Source organism: Thalassophryne amazonica, chromosome 10, assembly GCF_902500255.1.
Source record: "Thalassophryne amazonica chromosome 10, fThaAma1.1, whole genome shotgun sequence".
In the NCBI taxonomy this organism is placed as follows: Eukaryota; Metazoa; Chordata; class Actinopteri; order Batrachoidiformes; family Batrachoididae; genus Thalassophryne; species Thalassophryne amazonica.
In genome coordinates, this window is record NC_047112.1 from 65,482,099 (window position 1) to 65,490,707 (window position 8,609).

Sequence of the window (8,609 nt, forward strand, 5' to 3'; positions counted from 1 at the left end):
ACCCAAAGGTTCCTCACTTTTTCAGTGTGATGTATGACACACGAGCCTAGGTTAAGCATTCGCTGGTCAAATTGATGCTAATGTCTCACTGAACCAAGAACCATCATTTTGGACTTGTCCGAGTTTAAATGTAAGAAATTCCTGGACATCCAGCTTTTCACTGACACAAGGCAATCCTCTAAGGACTTTATGTGTACAAGATTACTAGCAGTTATTGGCATGTACAACTGAGTGTCATCAGTGTAGCAATGAAAACTAATCCCATAACGCCACAGTATGTGCCCAAGGGGTGTGACACAGATTAGGACCCAAAATGCAGGGAGTCAAAAATGAGAGATACGCGAAATAACAATTTGAGTAACAATAGGTAAATGATAAATGTACAAATCCATGGAGTGAGGTGTTGGGAGGGAGAGACATTGACTGGACCCAAATGAGCTGCAGAGTTCCCAAACCAGACAGTTCCAGGACCAGGTTGCCACAACTGAGCTGACTAGAGGCAGCGTGGGATCAAAAGACTAGAAAAGCTGAGGCCAGGATACCACGCAGGTAGATGCCCGAGCCACCTCAACTGACTCTTTTCGATGTGGAGGAGCAGCGGCTCGACTCCAAGCTCCTCCTGAGTGACAGAGCTCCTCACCCTATCTCTAAGGGAGCACCCAGCCACCCTGCGGAGGAAACTCATCTCGGCTTCTTGTACTCGCGATCTCGTTCTTTTGGTCATGAGCCAAATCTCATGACCATAGGTGAGGATCAGAACGTAGATCGATCGGTAAATCGAGAGCTTTTCCGATCGATCTACTCAGCTCTCTCTTCACTACGACAGTCCGATACAGCGACCGCATCACTGCAGATGCTGCACCGATCCATCTATCGATCTCACGCTCCATCCATCCCTCACTCGTGAACAAGACCCCGAGATACTTAAACTCCTCCACTTGAAGCAAGGACACTCCACCAACCTGAAGAGGGCAAAGCACCTTTTTCCGGTCAAGAACCATGGCCTCGGATTTGGAGGTGCTGATTTTCATCCCGCACTGCTCCTCCTGAATCCGAATCTGAATCCTCTCCAGTACTCTGGAATAGACCTTACGGGGGAAGCTGAGGAGTGTGATCCCCCTATAGTTGGAACACACCCTCTGGTCCCCCTTCTTAAACAGACAGACAACCACCCCGGTCTGCCAATCCAGAGGCACTGTCCCCGATCGCCACGCGATGTTGCAGAGGCGTGTCAGCCAAAACAGTCCCACAACATCCAGAGACTTAAGGTACTCAGGACGGATTTCATCCACCCCAGGAGCCTTGCCACCGAGGAGCTTTCTAACCACCTCGGTGACTTCGGCCCGGGTAATGGATGAGTCCGCCTCTGAGTCCCCAGTCTCTGCTTCCTCTTCGGAAGACGTGACGATGGGATTGAGGAGATCCTCGAAGTACTCCTTCCACCGCCTGACAACATCCCCAGTCAGGGTCAACAGCTCCCCACCCGCACCATAAACAGTGCTGGTGGAGAGCTGCTTCCGCCAGTGGTGACGGTAAGGCCACTAGAGGGAGCCCAACCTCCTTTGCCCATCTGCTATCCAGCAGATTCCCCTCCGACCCCGTGTCCACCAGTGCTGGGGCATGAAGGGTTAAATCCCCACTTAGGATCATAACTGGGATTCGTGCGGATTTGCGGGATTTCCCCTCGTGAGTGTTATGGCCCACCCTTAGCCCAGTCTCTAAGGGCGGGCGTTGTAGTTTGACCGTTTGGGGCAATTTCTCTGTATGTGCTCACTCAAGCCGCAGAAAAAACACTCCCCACGGGCCAGCCTCCGTTCTGATTTTACTTTAGCCCTGCTCGTGTCCATAGCTTCGTCAGCAGGGGGAGCTGTCGCCTCACGGAAGGCTCTGGCAGTGGAGCGGGGGGACGACAACATCCGTTCGGACCCGGAAGGAAGAGGGACGGCTCATGCCTGGCCACGCCCTTTGCCTCGCTCCCGGCGATGTTCTTCTAGTCGGTTGTCTAGCCGTATAACGAGATCAATAAGCCCATCTAAATCCCGCGGCTCATCCTTCGCCAGCAAATGCTCCTTCAGGACCGGAGACAGTCCACTTATGAAGTCGGCGCGGAGCGCAACGTTATTCCAGCCGGACCTCGCTGCTGCGATGCGGAAGTCGACTGCATATTCGGCTGCGCTCCGGCGCCCCTGTCTCATCGACAGCAGCACGTTCGAAGCGGTCTCGCCTCTGTTGGGATGATCAAACACTTGTTTGAACTCCCGCACAAACCCAGTGTATGTAGTAAGGAGCCGTGAGTTCTGCTCCCAAAGTGCCGTAGCCCATGCGCGTGCCTCTCCTCGAAGCAGATTCACCACATAAGCCACCTTGCTAGCGTCAGACGCGTACATGACCGGACGCTGTGAAAAGACGAGCGAACACTGCATTAAAAAAATCAGTGCATGTCTCGACACAGCCTCCATACGGCTCAGGAGGACTTATGTATGCTTCATGGGACGGGGGGTGGGGGTTCGTTGAACGGCCACTGGAATATCTGTATCTGGTACTCGGGCAGCAGGAGGAGGTGCTGTAGCAGTGCCCTGCGCGTGCGCTTCCACCTGAGCGGTGAGAGCCTCCATCCTCTGATTGAGGATAACGTTCTGCTCGGTTACCAAGTCCAACCGAGCAGTGAAGGCGGTTAGGATTTGCTGCAGCTCACCTAGTACGCCTCCTGCTGGTCCCTGTGCCTCCTGCGTTTCCATTGGTGGTTCACTAGATGGTTGACACCCCTCAGGATCCATGACAGTTGGCCGAGAAATCCTGTTGTGTGAAAGTGTAATGACACGGACCCACAACAGGGGGCGTAAATGAACGATCAATGGAAATAAAGAGTAACACTTTTAATGTTGTGAAATGTGCACAACGGATACAGATAAAATTCAATACTACAGTCAATTTGTACAGTTGGTGTCGTGTGGGCAGGCTCGAGGATAGGAGACGCCTGTCCAGATAAGAGTCGGGACCCACACGATTTCCACCGCCAACGGATCTGGAACACACCGGAGCCGCCAAGTCCCGAGTCACCAGGTGGCCACCGTCTCCAGCTGTCAGATCGGGTACTGCTGGCAGGGAGCAGAAACAGTCAAGGGTGGGTGTGTGCACACACCCAGCAAACAGTCAGCAGAGTTCTGATAATGAAGGGAGAAAAACACCACCTCCCACGTTTCACAATATCACAGTCGTGCAGATCCTAATCTCACTTGACAGCTGAGGAGCGGAAACGCCAACTCCTCCTGACCAGCTGCAAGTGTACTGAAACGTCTGCAAACTCAGAATATAAAGTGCAGCTTTTCGAGCTTAACAGCAAAGTACGTTGCAACAATAAGCTTAGCTGAAACAGACAAAGACGGCTGAGAGTTTACCTGAGTACCTCAGATGATTTCTCGGCAGGGGTGTGGTGTCTTCTCCAGGCTTTTATGGATGGCTAGATGAGATGATGAAGGACAGCTGTCAGGGTCCCTGGCGGCGAACTGCGCCCTCTGGTGTTGGCCAGCAGTACCTCCTCTTCGGGTGGCCCACACAACATTTGTGACCGTAAAATACAGCATTAACGTCCGAAAATCATCAGATACAACGGGGTTATTCCCTAAATAGAGCCTGTATTGTCATTGTACATATATACTCGTACATACAACAAAATTTGTCCTCTGCAGTTAACCCATCCTAATTACAGTTAGATTCAATACAACCACTAATAGCAGTGGGCTGTTACACTCTGGCGCCCGGGGACCAACTCCAGATGTAAAGATGCTGCCTTGGTCAGGGGCAGAGAAAGGAGCAGACCCTAAATAAGCATGTTTTTGATTGTGGGAGGAACCCGGAGTGCCTGGAGGAAACCCACGCAGACAACGTGGGTGGGGGTGGGAGAGGCGGCTCCCCACAACAGTCCGAGATTAAAGGTCCAAATTTGAAGATATGTTTTCATGCTATTACTACTACTAATACTACTTATAATAATAATAATTTCAACAAGTAAAATGTTTAGAAAGAATTTATATGTTACAAAAATGTTAGAAAGAATATAATAGTTACATTTAGAAACAATGTAGATTATAAATTGTAAGTTTTGCCATTACAGTGCCATCCACAGTTAAGTATAAGGTCAAAAAAGATGTCTTTATTTTTTATATTTTATAAAACAAGTATTTATGTTCATTGAAGTCAGGAAAGGGTGACTATAAAGTGAGTATTAGCAAAATGGGTTATCATTTTCATGTTGAGATGGCAGTGGGGGGTGTTGTCGGCAGCTGCTGAAAGTAACTAATGAAGTAACTAGTAATCTACTTTTAAAATTGAGTATTCACTAACGTACGAGTAACTAAGTTACTTTTTCAAGGACTAATGAGTAATCTGTAGTTGGATTACTTTTGTAAAGTAACTGTGGCAACACTGCTCACCACATCCATAAACCTCCTATTTGGCCTCCCTCTTCTCCTCCTGTCTGGTGGCTCTATCCTCTGCATCCTTCTCCCTATATACCCTGGGTCCCTCCTCTGCACATGTCCAAACCATCTCAATCATTTCTCTCTGACTTTGTCTCCAAACTGTCCCACTTGAGCTGTCCCTCTGATATGTTCATTCCTAGTCCTGTCCCTTCTCGTCACTCCCAAAGAGAATTGCAACATCTTCAGCTCTGCTACCTCCAACTCTGCCTCCTGTCTTTTTGTTAGTGTCACCATCTCTAAGCCGTAAAACACAGGTGGTCTCACTACTATCTTGTAAACTTTCCCCTTCACTTTTGCAGATATTCTTCGGTCACAGATCACTCCTGCCACCTTTCTCCATTCTGTCTGCACTCTCTTCTTCACCCCTCTACCACATTCTCCATTACTTTGGACAGTTGACCCCAAGTATTTACTTTCACCACTTCTACTCCTTGCAACTGCACTATTCTACTGGGCTCCCTCTCATTTACACACACATATACTCAATCTTGCTCCTACTGACTTTCATTCCCCTGCTCTCCAGAGCATATCTCCACCTTTCCAGACTAGACTCAACCTGCTCTCTACTCTCACTACAGATCACAATGTCATCTGCAAACATCATAGTCCTTGGAAACTCCTGTCTAATCTCAGCAGTCAACCTGTCCATCACCACTGCGAACAAGAAAGGACTCACAGCTGATCCTTGGTGTAATCCCACCTCCACCTTGAATGAGTCTGTCATTCCTACTGTGCATCTCACTACTGTCACACTATCCTTGTACATGTCTTGCACTACTCTCACATACTTTTCTGCCACTCCAGACTTCCTCATACAATATCACAACTCTTCTCTTGACACCCTGGCATAAGCTTCTAAATCCACAAACACACAGTGTAACTCCTTCTGGCCTTCTGTATACTTCTCCATGAGTAATTTTCAATTTTCATTTATATAGCACTAAATCACAAAAAGTTGCTTCAAGGCACTTCACACAAGTGAGGTCTAACCTTAACAAACCCCAGAGCAAGCACAACAGTGGTAAAGAAAAACGTGATAAGAAACCTCAAGCAGACCAGATTCAAAGGGGTGACCCTCTGCTTAGGCCATGCTACCAACACAAATTACAAAACAATTCACAAAATGAATATACAGGAAATGTTGCTGGTGCCACGGTGGCTTAGTAATTAGCACTGTTGCCTCACAGTGAGAAGGTCATGGCTTCAATTCCCGCCTGTGGCCTTTCTGTGTGGAGTTTGCATGTTCTCCCCATGTTTGCATGGGTTTCCTCCGGGTGCTTCGGTTTCCTCCCACATCCAAAGACATGTGGGTTAGGTGGATTGGAATCTTTAAATTGCCCATAGGTTTGTGAGTGGGTGTGACTGTGTCTGTTTGTGGCCCTGTGGCAGACTGGCGTCCTGTCCTGGGTGTACGCCGCCTTGCACTCTATGACTGCTGGGATAGGTTCCAGCCACCCCGTGACCCTTACTTCAACTAAGCGGTTGAAGATGAGTGTGTGTGTGTGTGTGTGTGTGTGTGTGTGTGTGTGTGTGTGTGTGTGTGTGTGTGTGTGTGTGTGTGTGTGTGTGTGTGTGTGTGTGTGTGTGTGTGTGTTGCTGGTGCACAGGACAGGAGGGTTTCAGAAACAGACACCACACCCATCTCTGGATGAAGCCGCACCTCAAATAGAGAGGAAAAAACAGAATCAGGCATCAGAAAGACAACAAATGCAGCATTAAGCAACAAGAAGAACAAAAGAAATACTAAGGTGATCGCCGGCCACTAGCCCCAAGTTTCACTAAATCAAATCAAATCAAATCAATTTTATTTATATAGCGCCAAATCACAACAAACAGTTGCCCCAAGGCGCTTTATATTGTAAGGCAAAGCCATACAATAATTACGGAAAAACCCCAACGGTCAAAACGACCCCCTGTGAGCAAGCACTTGGCGACAGTGGGACACAGAATTTAGATAAAGTTGAGGCCGCGGCCTGCTTCGTTTCCTAATAAAATGAATTTAAAAGAGTAAGAACCATATTAACATACTACGAGTATGCCAGTATGCTAGCCATACAAAAGGGAAAATAAGTGCGTCTTAAGTCTGGACTTGAAAGTCTCTACAAAATCTGACTGTTTTATTGACGCAGGGAGCTCATTCCACAGAACAGGGGCACGATAAGAGAAAGCTCTGTGACTCGCAGACTTTTTATTCACCCTAGGGACATAAAGTAGTCCTGCACCCTGAGAACGCAAAGCCTGGGCCGGTACGTAGGGTTTAATTCGGTCAGCTAGGTATGGAGGTGCCAGAACCTTAAAATCTGATCTCACTGGGACAAGAAGCCAGTGAAGAGATGCCAAAATGGATTTAATGTGGTCAAACTTTCTGAATTGTATCAAAAGTCTGGCAGCAGCATTTTGAACCAATTGGAGACCCTAATACTGGACTGCGGTAAACCAGAAAATAGAATATTGCAGTAGTCCAATCTAGAAGAGACAAACACATGAATCATGCATTTAATCATTAGTGATCGATCTCTGCTCCCCTCCACAGCATGTCTTTTTCCTGGTTCTCTCCCTCAGCCCCAACCAGTCCCAGCAGAAGACTGCCCCTCCCTGAGCCTGGTTCTGCTGGAGGTTTCTTCCTGTTAAAAGGGAGTTTTTCCTTCCCACTGTAGCCAAGTGCTTGCTCACAGGGGGTCGTTTTGACCGTTGGGGTTTTACATAATTATTGTATGGCCTTGCCTTACAATATAAAGCGCCTTGGGGCAACTGTTTGTTGTGATTTGGCGCTATATAAAAAAAATTGATTGATTGATTGATGAATCAGGCTCTCAGCATCAGCCATAGACAGGATGGGACAAATCTTCACTATATTTCACAGGTGGAAGAAAGCAGTCCTCGTAATATCTCAGAGTAAACATTGCATCCGTAGTGCTCTTTCTCTGCATGAAACCATATTACTGCTCACAGATCTTCACCTGTTTTGTAAGCCAAGCTTCTACTGCTCTTTCCCACAACTTCATGCTGTGGCTAATCAACTTTATGTCTCTGTAGTTACTGCAGCTCTGCACATCACCCTTGTTCTTAAAAACAGGAACTGGCACACATCACCACTCCTCAGGCATCCTCTCGCTTTCCAAGATTTTATTAAACAATCTGGTTAGAACCTCCACTGCCATCTCTCCTAAACATTTCCATGCCTCCACTGGAATGTCATCTGGACCAACTGCCTTTCCATTCTTCATCTTCTTCATAGGTGCCCTCACTTCATCCTTACTAATCTCTTGCACTTCCTGATTTACTCTCTTCACATTATCTCGCCTTTTCTCTGTCTCTCATTTACTCATTCATCGGCTGCTCAAAATATTCCCTCCACCTTCTCAACACACTATCCCCGCTTGTCAGCACATTACCATCAGCATCTTTTACCACCCTAACCTGCTGCACATCCTGTCCAGCTCTGTCCCTTTGTCTGGCCAATCAGTACAAGTCCTTGTCTCCTTCCTTACTATTCAACTTCTTGTACAGCTTACTATATGCCTTTTGCTGAGCTTTTGCCTCTTCTCTTTTCACCTTACACTGCATCTCCTTTTACTCTTGTCTACTTTCTTCATCTCTGCGACTATACCAATTCTTTTTTGCCAACCTCTTTCTCCTTATGCTTTCCTGGTCATCTTCATTCCACCACCAAGTCTCCTACTCTTCCTGCCGCTGTCCAGATGTCACACCCAGTACCTTCCTAGCTGTCTCTCTCACCACATCTGCAGTATTTGTCAAAAATTGCTTCTTGATCATTACCTCTTCAATCTTGATCATCAGCTCTTCAATTTCCAACTTCACACTCATCACCCTGTCAGACACTGGCCTAACCTCCAACACACTCTTAATATACTCTTCCTTTAAAATGACCCCAACACCATTTCTCTTCCTATCCTCACTATGATACAACAGCTTGAATCCACTGCCAGTTCTCGTGCTCTTACTTCCCTTCCACTTGGTCTCTTGCACACACAATATGTCTACCTTTGTCCTCTCCATCATGTCAGCCATCTCTCTCCCTTTACCAGTCATACTGCCAACATTCAAAGTCCCAACTCTCACTTCCACCCTTCTAGTTTTCCTCTTCTCCCACTGTCTGTGGACACA